Genomic DNA, 15,316 nt, shown 5'->3' with positions numbered 1-15,316 from the left:
GTTTTTTTCTTAATGTCTCCTATTTATTAGTTTTGAATCAAAGCCCTAATCCTATGTTTTCTTTCCAGAATGTCTTATTTTTTAAATCAAAATACTAATTCTATCTTTTGTTTTGGGAATCTCTGCCATTGTTTTCTTTTTAAAATGTCTCATATATTTCAAACAAAAGCCTAATTCTATGTTTTCTTTTCGGATTAGGAGACATTCCTATACCCTAATTCTAAGTGTTCTTTTTCGGAAGGCCTCCTATCTTTTTGGAATGTTGCGTATTTTTGAATCAAAATAATAATACTTTCTTCCCTTTTCAAAATGTCTGTTTTTTTTTATCAAGACCTAATCTTATGTTTTCTTTTGTGATTGTTGATTATTTTTCAATAAAAACCCTAATCTTATATTTTCTTATATTAATGTCTCCTTTTTTGATTCAAAATTGTAATCTTATGTTTTCCTTTAGTATTGCCTACTATATTTGAATCAAAATCATAATCTTATATTTTCTTTTCGGAACATTGCCTATCTTTCAATCGATAACCAAATCTTTTGTTTTCTTATCTTAATGTCTCCTATTTATCAATTTTAAATCAAGGCCTTAATCCTATCTTTAAAAAATAAGGTTTTCTTTTCAGAATGTCTAATATCTTTTAATGAAACCCCTAATTCGATTTTTTTTTGGGAATGACTAATATTTTTTAATCAACACCCTAATCATATGTTTTCTTATAGTAGTGTCTCCTATGTCTTCTTTTGGTAATGTCTTCTATTTTTCAATCAAAACACTAATTTTATGTTTTCTTTTTGGAATGCCTCCTAATTATTGGTTTTCAATCAAAACTCTAATCCTATGTTTTCTTTTCGGAATGTCTACTATTATGAATCAAAACACTAATCCTATGCTTTCTTATAGTAATGGCTCATATTTTTTAATCAAAACCATAATATTTTGTTCTCCTTGAGGAATGTCTACTATTTTTTAATCAAAACAACAATCTTATATTTTCTTATCGCAATGTCTCATATTTATCAATCAAAATCCTAATCCTATGTTTTCTTCTTAGAATGGGTACTATTTTAAAATAAAAACCCTAATCTTATGTTTTCTTTAGGAAATGTCTGCTATTTTTTAATCAAAAACCCGAATCCTATATTTTCTTCTTAAAATGTCCCCTATTTTTAAATTTTAAATCAAAACTCTATTCCTATGTTTCCTATAGTAAAGTCTCCTATTTCTCAATCAACACCCTAATCCTATATTTTCTTTTCCTAATGTCTTATATATTTTAATCAAAACCCTAATTATATGTTTTCTTTTCGTAATACCTACTTGGTAATGTCTCCTATTTGTTAATCAAAAGCCAAATCTTATGTTTTTTACTGAATTTCTACAATTTTTGAATGAAAACCCTAACTATTTTTTTTATAGTAATGTCTCCTATTTTTCATTCAAAACCATAGTTAAAAAAGCGGTTGAGGCGTATGCCTCGAGGAGCGCCTTGAGGCGAGGCGTTAGGATTTTTCCTCGAGGCGTACACCTTCTATAAAAATCATAAATGCAACGGATCAACAGGATGAGGCACTCCCCCTCAAGACACACTGCCTCTAGGCGCAAGAGGCGTGCGTCTCACCCACCACCATTGCTTTCTCCCTGTCTGATGTATACATAGTTATGTACCAATATGTATAGATAGTTTTTTAAATTTCTAAAATGTATAAATGAAAGAAATTTTAATTTATTTAATACTATTGTTAAAATGTCATCAAAATGATATAATTATTTATTAAAAAAACTCACCAGAAAAGATTTGACATACTTATTAATCGATCTATAAATTAACAAGTAACCAAATAATCATTTAAAAATAAATTCTACATCTAACTAATCATTTAAAAATGTAATGTAACTAATCATTTAAAAATGGAATCGTAACTAATCATTTAAAAATGAATCAATAATTAATAATTTGAAATCATTTTTTAAATAAATGGATATACAAGAGACCCATTTAAATAGTCCTTAATTTTTTTTACCAACTATACTTCTAAAAAATTATAAAAAATACTTGATTACTATTTTGCGGCAATTACAAAATAATTTATAAGAAATTAGAATGAACTATGAAGTTTTAGTTAAAAACTATGAAAAACCAATGGCAATTAATCTTTTTATTATTAATTTCAAGACAATTTTGTCAATTACTATTTACATTTTCAGTTTTTGTCGAGGCCTACGGCTCAAACCGCCTTGAGGGTTACACTTACACCTCATTAAGCAAAACGCCTTAAGTACGCCTTTCATCTTTTTAAATATTGTTCAAAACCCTAATCCTATGTTTTTTGTTTTTGGAATGTCTCATATGATTACGGTTTTTGAATCATATGAGATATTCCAAAAAAAAACATATGTTTTGATTGAAAAACAGGAGACATTCCAAAGAAGAAAACATATTATTAGGGTTTTGATTGCAAAATATGAGATATTTGGAAAAGAAAAACAATCAATTGTTGTTTCGATTGAAAAATAATAGACATTACTATAAGAAAACATAAGGAATGTCTGCTATCATTTTGAAAATGTCTCCTTTATCTCATATTTTTTAAAAAACAATATGAGAAAAGAAAACAGAAAATTATGGTTTTGATTCAAAATTAGAAAATAATACACATTCTAAAAGAAAACATAAGATTAGGGTTTCGATTGAAAATATGAGGCATTTTGAAAAGAAAAAATTGGATTATTGTTTTCATTAAAAATTGGTAGATTAGTGTTATAATTTAAAAATAGGAATGACTCTTATTAGGATTAGGATTTTAATTCAAAAATAGTAGATATTTCGAAAAGAAAATAAAACATTACTGATATATAGGAGACATTAAGAAAACATTCCGATTAAAACCCTAATGAAAAAGATAGGAGATGTCCCCTATTTTTTCTGTTTTAAATCAAACCCCCAATCCTATGCTTTATTTTTCGAAATGCCTACTATATTTGAATCAAAATTCTAATCCTATGTTTTCTTATAGTAATGTCTCCTATTTTTCAATCAAACTCCGAATTAATTGTTTTTTCGGAATGGCTCCTATTTTTGAATCAAAACCCTAATCCTATTTTTTTCTTATAATAATGTCTCCTATTTTTTAATCAAAACCCTTGTCTTATGTTTTTTTTACTGATTGTATACTATTTTTGAATCAAAACCCTAATTTTATTTTTTCTTATAGTAATGTTTTTTAAGTTTTGATTCAAAAATATGAAACCTAAGTTTATGGTTTTGATTAAAAAATATGAGGCATTCCGATCCTAATCCTTTTTTTTTCTTTTTGAAATGTCTAATATTTTTCAGACAAAACACTAATTCTATGTTTTATTTTCGGATTTTCTCCTTCCTATCTTTGAAAACATGAATCCTATGTTTTCCAAAAAGAAACATAGGATTAGGGTTTTGATTAAAAAAAAATAGGAGGTATTCCAAAAAAAATTTTGGATTAGGGTTTCGATTAAAAAATATGAGACATTACGAAAAGAAAACATACGATTATTGTTTTGTTTAAAAAAGAAGACATTCCAAAAAGAAAACATATTTTTCAATCAAATCGTTAATTCTAAAATTGGAGCATTCCGAAAAAAAAATAGAGGATTAGGATTTTCATTCAAAAATAGGAAGCATAATGAAAAGAAAACATAGGATTAGACATTCCGAAAATAGAACATAAAATTAGGTTTTTATTGAAAAATATGAGACATTTCTATAAGACAAACATAGGATTAGGGTTTTGATTGAAAAATATGAGACATTGCTATAAGAAAACATAAATTAGGGTTACGTTAAAAACCAAAAGAAAATAGGGGAAAGCAAAAACATATGATTAGGGTTTTGATTCAAAAATAACAAACATTTAAAAAGGAAAACATAAGATTAGAGTTTTGATTAAAATTAGAAACATTCTGAAAAGAAAACATATGATTAGGATTTTAATTAAAAAATAGCAGACATTACCTAAAGAAAACACAAAATTAGTGTTTTGATTGAAAAATATGAGATATTTTGGAAGGAAAACATAGGACTCAGGTTTTGATTAAAAGACAGGATTAGTAATGTATTGTTTTGGAAATGTATCCTTTTCTTCAAAAATAAGAGATATTTCGAAAAGAAACATAAGATTAGGATTAGGGTTTTGATTTTAGAAATAGTAGACATTACTATTAGAAAACATAGAATTAGGGTTTTGATTAAAAAAAAAGTAGACATTCCGAAAATAAAACATATCGTTGGGGATTTGTTTCAGAAATATGAGACATTTCTAAAAAAATAGAGGATTAGGTTTTGATTTTAAAATATGAGATATTTGTATAATAAAATATTAGATTAGGGTTTTTATTCAAAAATTGAGTAGATATTCGAAAAGTGACTTTTAGTGTTTTGATTCAACAATAGGAGACATTTTAAAAAGAAAATATAGGATTATATTTTTTATTCAAAAATTTGAGATATTACTATGAGAAAAAATATGATTAGGGTTTTGATTCAAAATAAGCGAGACATTTAGAAAGAAGAAAAGATTAAGTTTTTGATTGAAAAATAGGAGACACTCAAGATACGTTAGGGTTTTTGATTTAAAATTGATAAATGGGTGACATTAAGAAAAGAATACGTTGGATTAAAGTTTGATTGAAAAATATGAGACATTCGTAAAAGGAAACATATGATTATTGTTTTCATTAAAAAAAAGTAGACATTTGCAACATAGTGATTACGTTTTTGATTCAAAAATAACTGGTATTCCGAAAAGAAAAGATAAGATTAGGCTTTTTATTGAATGGTATGAGACATTTCAAAATGAAAAAAATACGATCAGGGTTGGAATGTCACCTATTTTTTAAACAAACCCCTAATCTTATGTATTCTATTTTTGAATCAAAATACTAATCCTATTTTTTCTAAATGAAAAATAGAATTAGGGTTTCAATTCAAAACCGGAAAGATATTACTAAAAAAAAACATAGGATTAGGGTTTTGATTGAAAAATAGTAGCCATTCAGTAAAAGTAAACATAAGATTATGGTATTGATTAAATAATAGGAGACAATACTATAAGAAACATATAGGATTTTGATTTTGATTCAAAAATAGTAGGTATTGCAAAAATAAAACATATGATTACTATTTTGATTCATATTTTTTAATAAAAAAACTAATCTGCTGGTTTCCTATTTTTTTTTGCGAATCTCTGCTAATTTTTAATAAAAAAATCTTAATCATATGTTTTCTTTAAGTAATGTTTGCTATTTTTAAATTTGAAATTATCAAAAATTTTTTTATTAATATCTCTATTTATTAGTAATTTCGTTTTCTTTTTCGAATGTCTAGTATCTACGAATCAAAATCCTAATCCCTAATAGAGACCATTCATATTTTTGAATTGAAACCCTAATGCTATCTTTTGTTTTGGAAATGTCCCTTATTTTTAGGTTTTTAATCAAAATCGAAAAATAGGGGACATGTTTTATTCAAATATAGTATTTTTTATTCAAATATAATAGCCATTCCGAAAATAAACATAGGATTAAGGTTTTGAATGAAAAATAGGAGACATTACTCTGCGAAAACATAGTATTAGAGTTTTTATTTAAAACTCATAAATATGAGACCTTACAAAAAAAAAAATCATAGGTTTCAGGTTTTGTTCACAAAATAGGAGACATTCTGAAATAAAAACATAAGATTATGGTTTTGATTCAAATAGGATTAGGGTTTTGATTAAAAAAATGGGATTAGGGTTTTGATTGAAAAAATTGGATTTGGATTTTGATTGAAAAATTGGAGGCATTCCAAAAAAAACTTATGATTACGGTTTTGATTGGAAAATATGAGACATTATAAAAATAAAACATAAGATTAGGGTTTGAATAAAAAATAGTAGACATTCCGAAAATAAAATAAAGGATTAGGGTTTTGATTGAAAATAGTTGACATTATTATAAGAAAACAAAGGATTAGGGTTTGGATTAAAAACGAATAAATAGTTGACATTTCCAAAAGAAAACATAGGATTAGTGTTTTATTCAAAAATAGCAGACATTCCATAAAGAAAACATAGGATTAGGGATTCGTTTCACAAATAGCAGACTTTCTGAAAAGAAAAGAAAGGATTAGGTTTATGATTGAAATATAAGAGCCTTTCTGAAAAGAAAACAAAGGTGTGGGGGGTCACCGTTTTGATTATAAACCGATAAATAAGAGACATGAAAAAAAAAACATAGTATTATAGTTTTGATTGAAATATAGGAGATACATTGCTAAAAGAAAATGTAGGATAAGTGTTTTGATTTAAATATCGGTGGCATTCCGAAAAGAAAACATAGGAATCTCTGCTAATTTTTAATCAAAAACATAATCGGAATGTGTCCTATTTTTCAATCAAACCCCTAATCCTATCTTTTTCTTTTTGGGATGTCTCCTATTTTTTAATCAAAATTCTAACTAACATTTTCTTTCTAGAATATTGGCTCTTTTACAATCAAAACCCTAATCCTATGTTTTATCTATTTTACATGTCTCCTATCTTTCAAACAAAACCCGAATCCTATGTTTTGAAAAAGAGACATTTCCAAAAGAAAACATAATTAATCCTTCTTTTAATCAAAACCCAATTCCTATGTTTTCTTATTGTAATGTCTCATATTTTTATATCAAACCCTAATCCTATTTTTTCTTTTTGGAATTTTTGTGATTTTTGAAGCAAAAACCTAATCCTATGCTTATCTTTCAATCAAAAGCCTAATATTATGTTTTTTATTTTTGGGAATGTCGGCTGTTTTGGAATGAAAACCCTAATCCAATATTTTCTCTTTGTAATGGCAACTAATTTTTTATATTTAATCAAAACCATAATTCTATGTTTTCTTATAGTAATGTCTCCTATTTTTCAATCAGAATCCTAATCTAATGTATTCTTTTCGGAATCCCTAAATGTCTCATATTTTCAATCAAAACAATAATCGTATGTTTTCTTTTATTAACGTCTCCTATATATCAGGTTTGAATCAAAACCCGAATCCTACATTTCTTTTCCTTAATGTCTACTATTTTTGAATCAAAACCCTAATCTTATGTTATCTATTGGAAAGGTCCCTTATTGTTTGGATTGTAAATAGAACCCTAATCCTACGTTTTCTTATAGTAAAATGTCTCCTATTTTTCAATCAAAAACCTAATCCTATATTTTCTTTACGAAATGTCTCATATTTTTCAATCAAAACCCTAATCCTATTTTTTTCTTTTGGAAAAGCCCGCTATTTTTAAATCAAAAACCTAATCCTTACTTTTCTTTTCTGAATGTCTACTATTTCTAATACAAAGCTTTAATTCTATGTTTTCGTATAGTAATGTCTAATATTTTTCAAACAAAACCATAACCGTATGTTTTCTTTTTAGAATGTCTCCTATTTTTTAATCAAAAACCTTAACCCAATTTGTTTTAAAGGTAAGAGACATTTCCAAAAGAATACATAAGATTAGATTTTTTATTCAAAAATATGAGGCATTCTAAAAAGAAAACATTGGATTAGTGTTTTGATTAAAAAAAATGTGACATTTCGAAAAGAAAAAACAAAGTATTAGTGTTATGATTCGAAACAGAAAAATATGACAGATTTCGAAAAGAAACATAGAATTTAAGTTTTGATTAAAAAATTGCAGACATTCAAAAAGAAAAGAAAGGATAGGATTTTTATTTAAAAATCAGAGGCATTCCTATAAGAAAACATAGTATTAGGAATTTGATTGAAAAATTAAGAGACATTACTGTAAGAAAACATAGAATTAAAGTCTTGAATGAAAAATAGGAGACATTATTATACGAAAACATAGGGTTAGGGTTTTGATTTAAAAATAGTAGACATTATGAAAATAAAATATAAGATTAGTGTTTTGATTTTAAAATATAAGACATTACTATAATGAAACATATGATTCAGGTTTTGATTAAAAAACAAAAAATATCAGATATTTCTAAAAGAAAAATAGTATGAGGGTTTTGATTTAAAAATAAGAGGCATTGAAAGAAGAAAACATAGCATTATTGTTTTGATTGAAAAATATGACATATTACGAAAAAAAAAACATATGATTATTGCTTTGATTAGAAAATATAACATTAGTGTTTTGATTAAAAAATCATAGGCATTAAAAAAATATAGGATTAGGGGATTGATTTGAAATTATGAGACATTACAAAAAGAAAACATACGATTATTGTTTTGATTAGAATATAGCAGACATTACCAAAAGAAAACATAAGATTATGGAATTGATTAAAAAATAGGAGGCATTCCAAAACAAAATGTATGATTAAGGGTTTGATTGAAAAATATGAGATATTTTGAAAAGAAAATATTGAATCAAAACCCTAATCCTATGTTTTCTTATAGTGTTGTCTCTTATTTATCAATCAAAACCTTAATCCTATTGTTTTCCTTTTGAAATGTTTCATATTTTTCAATCAAACCCCTTATCCTATTTTTTTTTATTTAAAAAATAACGGATATTCTAAAAAAAAACATAAGATCAGCAATTTGATTGAAAAATATGACAAATAATGAGACATTATAGAAACTATAAGGAAATGTGTCCTCCTGAACAACATACATTAAAAAATAATGAGTTAGATTTTCATTCTAAACTAATAAATATGAGAAATTAAGAAAAAAAAATATAATTCTGGCTTTGTTTCTAATATTTTCAATTCTGATAAGAAAAGAAAGGATTAGAGATTTTACTCAAAAATAGGAGGTATTTCGAAAAGAAAACAAAAGATTAGGGTTTTGATTCAAAACCAAAAAATATGACAAATTCTCAAAACAAAACATAGGATTAGTGTTTTGATTGAAAGATATGAGACATTCCGAAAATAAAACACATGATTAAGGTTTTGATTGAAAAATATGAGACATTCCGCAAAGTAAAAATCAGATTTGAGTCTTGATAAAAAATTATCAGACATTCCCAAACAGAAGATTGGATTAGGGTTTTGATTAAAAAAAATGAGACATTTCGAAAAGAAAAAAAGGATTAGGGTATTTATTAAAAACAAAGAAACATGATGCATTCTTAAAAGAAAACAAAGGATTAATGTTTTGATTATAAAATAGGAGACATTACGAAAAGAAAACATAAAAAACATAGTAATTGTGTATGTTTTGATTCAAATAGCAAACATTACTATAAGAAATCATAGGATTAGGGTTTTGATTGAAAAATAGTAGACATTACTATAAGAAAGCATAGGATTAGGGTTTTCAATGAAACATAGGAGGCACTACTATAAGAAAACGTAATATTAGGGTTTTGTTCAAAATTGGAAGACATTCCGAAAATAAAACATAGGATTAGTGTTTTGATTGAAAATTATGAGACATTTCTGAAAGAAAACATTGAATTATTGCTTTCATTCAAAAATAGTATTGCTTTGATTCAAAAATAGTAGACATTCCCGAAAGAAAATATAAGATTAGGGTTTTGATTGAAAAATAACACGCTTTCCAAAACAAAACTTATGATTATGGTTTCGAATAAAAAATATGTGACATTATGAAAAGAAAAAATACAATTATTATTTTCATTAAAAACTATCAGATATTCCCAAAAGAAAACATAGGATTAGGGTTTTGATAAAAAAATAGCAGACATTCCCAAAAAAAAACATAAGATTAAGGTTTTCATTTAAAACTGATAAATAGGAGACATTAAGAAAAGAAAACATAAGATTCAGGTTTTGCTTGCAAAATAGTAAACATTCTGAAAAGAAAACCTTGGATTAGGCTTTTGATTTCAAAACCGAAAAATATGAGACATTTCTAAAACAATACATACGATTAGGGTTTTGATTCAAAAATAGTAGACATTAAAAAAAAATGGGATTAGGGTTTTAATTTAAAAATAGGAACCATTAAGAAAAGAAAACATAGGATTCATGTTTTGATTGAAAGATAGGAGGCATTTAGGCATTCCTATAAGAAAACATAGGACTAGTGTTTGGATTGAAAAATAGGAGACATTTAAAAAAGAAAACAAAGGATTAAAGTTTGATTCAAAAATAGGAGACATTACAAATTAAAAAAATTGGATTAGGGATTTAATTCAAAAATAGGAGACATTCCTGAAGTAACATATCGGATTTAGATTTCGACTCAAAACCGAAAAATAAGAGATATTAAGCAAATAAAATATAAAATTAGTGTTTTGATTAAAAAAATAGACATTCCAAAAGGAAAACATAGGATTATGGTTTTCAGTCGAAAATAGGAGGCATTACTAGAAGAAATAATAGGATTACATTAACAATTGAAAACCAAAATGTAGGTGATATTCTGAATAGAAAACGTAGGATTAGGGTTTTAATTGAAAAATAGGAGACATATCGAAAAGAAAACATAGGATTAGCATTTTGATTAAAAATATGAGGCATTACTAAAAAAAATGTTAGATTAAATTTTTGATTAAAAAATAAGTACACATTCCCAAAAGAAAACACAAGATTAGGATTTTTAATAAAAAATAGGAGGCCTTCTAAAAAAGAGATAGTATTAGAGTTTTTATTAAAATACATGAGACATTTCGAGAAAAAAAAGTTTGTATAGTGTTTTGATTGAAAAATAGCATACATTACAAAAATAAAATAGAAGATTAGGTTTTGATTAAAAAATAAGAGCCATTCGGAAAAGAAAAAACATAGGATTAGGTTTTTATTCAATAATGGGAAGCATTACGAAAAAAAAACATAGGTTAGAAATTTTATAAAGAAAACATAGCTTAGGTTTTTGATTTGAAAATAGGAGTTGTTAATATAATAAAGCATGGATTAGGGTTTTGATTAAAAAATAAAAAATAGTGGCATTTCCAAAAGAAAATATAGGATTGGGGTTTTTATTCAAAAAATATGAGACATTCTAAAAAGAAAAGAAAAAATTAGTGTTTTAACTGAAAAATATGATTCATACCTAAAAGAAAATATAGGAATAGGGTTTTGATTAAAATATAGTAGGCATTCCAAAAAGTAAACATAAGATTATGGTTTTGATTAACAAATAGGAGACATTACTATAAGAAAGAATGGAATTCGGGTTTTGAATGAATAAAAAGATAAATTACTATAAGAAAACATAGGATTAGGTTTTGACTAAAAAATAGTAGACATTATAAAAATAAAAAAACAAAGGATTAGGGTTTTGATTCAAATATAGTAGCCATTATGAAAAGAAAAAATAGTATTAGGGTTTTTGATTGAAAAAAATAGGAGACATTAATATAAGAAAAACATATGATTAGGGTTTTGATTAAAAAATATAAGACATTACGAAAAGAACACACATAGGATTAGGGTTTTTGATTGAAAAAAATATGAGACATTTCAAAAAAAGAAAAACATAGGTTAGGTTTTTTATTCAAATATAATAGGCGTTCCGAAAAGAAAACATAGGATTAGTGTTTTGAATGAAAAATATGAGAGACTTTGAAAAGAAAACATAGGTTACGTTTTTTATTCAAATATAATTGGCATTCCGAAATGAAAACACAGGACTAGGGTTTTGATTAAAAAATATCAAACATTTCCAAAACAAAAGATAGGATTTATGTGTTGATTCAAAAAAAAAATGAGGCACTAGAAAAATAAAACATGAAGGATTAGGGTTTTGATTAATAAAATAGGACACATTCCGAAAAAAATTATAGGATTACAGTTTTGGTTCAAAAAATAGTAGGCATTCCGAAAAAAAATATAAGATTATGGTTTTGATTAGAAAAAATGAGACATTCTGGAAATAAAATGTACGGTTAGGGTTTTAATTCAAAAATATTAGACATTCCGAAAAAAAAGTAGGACTAAGGATTGGATTGACAAATAGGATACATTACTATTAGAAAACATAGGATTAGATTTTTCATTTAAAAATAGTAGGCATTCTGAAAAGAAACATAGGATTACTGATGAGTCCGCTTTATATATATGTTATCATTCCCTAGGTCCATCAATGTACTTATTCTCAAGCTTACTTTTGTGCATATGCGGTGCTATTATGGGTATTTTTGTTGTGTGTGCTGGAATAGGGGGCTCGACGTAATTTGGAGTGAAATTGGGAAGAAAACGAAAGAATACCTGGAAAGGGCTTAAGTACCCAAGCTAGATACTAGTGAGACACGCTGATGTCCTCACTACTGAATATTTTAGCCTGATGTGTGTCCTAGTAAGAATTCTATGTAGAAGGATGTTCTTAAGTTTGACACAGTCTAGACACGGTCGTGTCTGTACCATTGAAAACTCAGCCCGAAGATAATTTTACTCAAGAAGAAATGACATGCGCTGGGTGCTCTTGACACATTCGTGTCCCACCACCGCACCGTCAAGACACGATCGTGCTCCTTCTACTAAATATTCCAAATGAGCCCGTGCCTATTTCACTCAGAATTTCAACGACATAACATGGTCTGGACACGCTTGCGCGCCGACAGTGTCAAGCCCGAAATGTGTCTTTTTAGCTCCAGTTTCTAGGGTTTCGTTTTAATCTTTGTTAGGGGATCTTCTTCTCCACTGGAGAACATTGATGAGAGTGAAGATCAAGCTTATCTATGCCTTCTAAGGTAACAAGGAGCGAGTCGGAGGAACGAGGGAAGTGGTGCTAGCACATGGAGCTCAACATCGGCCGTAAATCTTGAAAAGAAGGGAGTCATGTCTTCTTTCTTTAGATTTATTGTTATCTCCTCCATGTTGTACCCACCCATGTGGGGCTAGCTGGCCACGGTGCCCCAAGATGGAAACTATGTCACTTTGTATGCTTTCAACACTTGTACTTTTCTTGATTTACATAGTTTTTTTGTTCTTGTGTTAAATCTTGTGTTGCAAAACTTGATGTGCTTGATCTGCGTAGTTTCTTAGATAAAACTAGATGGTGGATGCCACAGTTGTTGTTGCCCTAGGCAATGGCAAAACTTGGTGAGGTTGAACCCATTGTTATCTCTGCAAAACTTGACATAGTTGAGATCTGTAGTTACAACATTGCTCTTGAGCACACACTAGAACCTAAAAATGTACTTGGTAAATCATTAGAGTGAGCGAGCATCACTAAGTGCATAGGGAACATCCGGGGGCGTTGTTTTCTTGTTGTTCACACTCGATCCAATCAGCCTGTTATCTTCACCATTTCTTGTCTTTTATCTCTTTTACTATTATGTTTGTTTGAATAATTCCAATCTTCAATTCGTTTCTAACTAGAGATCAGTGTTAAGTTAGTATTTTAACTCCTATCCCTGAGGTTCGACAACCCTACCCATCACAGGGTACCATTGTATTACTTGTTTATGGCACGTGCACTTGCGGAAAACACATAAAGTTTTTGGCTCCATTGCCAGGGATTGGGAACTATTAAGAAAGCTTTGAATCTGGTGTTCTAGTTTGTTTATGTTGTATATACTTGTGAATATTTTTCATTCTGTCATGTTCTTTATCTTATTTTCATCTTTAGTATGCTTTCTAGTTTCTTTTGAGTTTACATTGCTCTATATTGTACGTGCATGTACAGTTGCATAACCCATGGAAGCACTTCTTCCCCATCAGCAAGTCCTAATCCAAAAGTTGAAAGAAATTTTAGGAGAAGTATCCATCAGATTAATTTGAGTGAGACAAGATCTGTTGAGATAAGCGTGGAAGTGGAGCAAGATGACGAAATGGCTCGTAATCAACCACAAAGTATCTCAGATTTTGCATGGCTAAATCTTGAGGGGGTAGGTTCAAGTATTGTTCATCCTCCAGTTGTGGTAAACAACTTCGAATTGAAGCCGAATTCAATTCAATTGGTGCAATAGATGTGTTAGTTTGATGGATTTTAGGACAAAGATCCTTATAAGCACCTTAGAAACTTCTTAGAAATCTGTGACACTTATAAGGTGAGCAATATTTCAAAGGAAGCAGTTTGTTTGAGACTCTTTTCATTCACATTGTGAGGAAGGACCAAGCAGTGGTTAAATTCCTTGCGCCCAGGGTCTCTCACAACATTGAAGTAGACTTTTGAGGCATTTATTGCTTGTTTTTTCCCTTCTAAGATTACCAAACTCAGAAGTGACATTTCCTCTTTTAGCCAATTAGAATATGACTTCTTATTCAATACATGGGAAAGGTATAAGGAAATGTTGAGGAAATGTCCTCAGCATAGAATTGTTGAATGGATGCAAATGCAGTTCTTCTATAATGGACTGCCTTCCACCAAATAGATGCATGATGTAGCCACCAGAGGTTCATTGTTTAAGAAGCAACCGAGTGAGGCACAAAATATGATTGAAGAGATGGAAAAAATGAGTATCAATGGAGTCCGAAAAGGACCAAACTGGCAAAGATTTCCGGTATTTATCAAATTGATGTCATCACTACTCTCATAGTACAGGTGGAAGAAATAACTAAAAGATTGGACACCATGCAATCTCCATCTTCAAGTTTAGGACCTATTCACGATCATTCTGGCCACTTATGTGACCCAAGATATTCCTCCTATAATGATGCAAGTACAGAACAGATTAAACAAGTGGACTTCTTTGGTCAGAACCATCACTATCAGAACAACCTATTTTTATTGGAGTTAGCCTGGACAGGGATAGTTGGCTCAGCAACAGCAGCAATACAAGCCTCCACCTCAAATTGCACAACAATCGCAGTTCTAATCCTCCTTAGAACCTTCCAACAACCTCACTAGTTTAATGGCTAAATTCATCAAGAGTACCGAGACTCGGTTCACAGGTAATGATGAGATGATCAGAAACACCAATATAACTATGAGGAATTTGGAGCACTAGGTAGCCCAAATGTCTAAACTACTGGAGGAAATGCTACCAGGGACCCTCCCGAGCAACACTGTACTGAACCCGAAGGAATCACTGAATGGTATGACTTTAAAAAGTGGGAAGCAGCTACCTAATTCTATCGAGATGGAGCTTCAACCACAATTTGTTGAACCCATCATGGTAACAAAAAATTCCAAACCCTCAAAGGCAAGGAAAGACCAACAAGATGAGTAGAACAAAAAATTCCTCAACATGTTTAAAGCTTTGCACATTAATGTCCCATTTGTAGAAGCCCTTGCTCAGATGCTGAGGTATGCCAAATTCTTGAAAAATCTACTCAAGTAGAAAAAGAAGTTGGAGGACATGTCCTCTGTGATACTCATTGAGGAGTGTTCTGCTTTAATATGCAGCAAACTTGCCACGAAGGAGAAAGATCTACGGGTTTCATCTTTCCTTTCACAATTGGAGGTTTAGTTGATAAGAAGGCCATTGCT

General features: G+C 28.7%; 1 non-coding gene across 1 annotated transcript; it reads right to left on the bottom strand.

Annotated features, from left to right (window-relative positions):
• Nucleotides 1-14,096: 14,096 nt before the first annotated feature.
• Nucleotides 14,097-14,203, bottom strand: LOC120252162. Its single transcript, XR_005533707.1, has one exon. It is a non-coding gene; the product is annotated as a small nucleolar RNA R71 (small nucleolar RNA).
• Between the last annotated feature and the right edge of the window lie 1,113 nt (nucleotides 14,204-15,316).

The sequence above is a fragment of the Dioscorea cayenensis genome, chromosome 20 (assembly GCF_009730915.1).
Source record: "Dioscorea cayenensis subsp. rotundata cultivar TDr96_F1 chromosome 20, TDr96_F1_v2_PseudoChromosome.rev07_lg8_w22 25.fasta, whole genome shotgun sequence".
NCBI classification, from domain to species: Eukaryota; Viridiplantae; Streptophyta; class Magnoliopsida; order Dioscoreales; family Dioscoreaceae; genus Dioscorea; species Dioscorea cayenensis.
The sequence above is the reverse complement of the archived record's forward strand: the minus strand, read 5'-3'. Positions and strand labels throughout refer to the sequence as shown.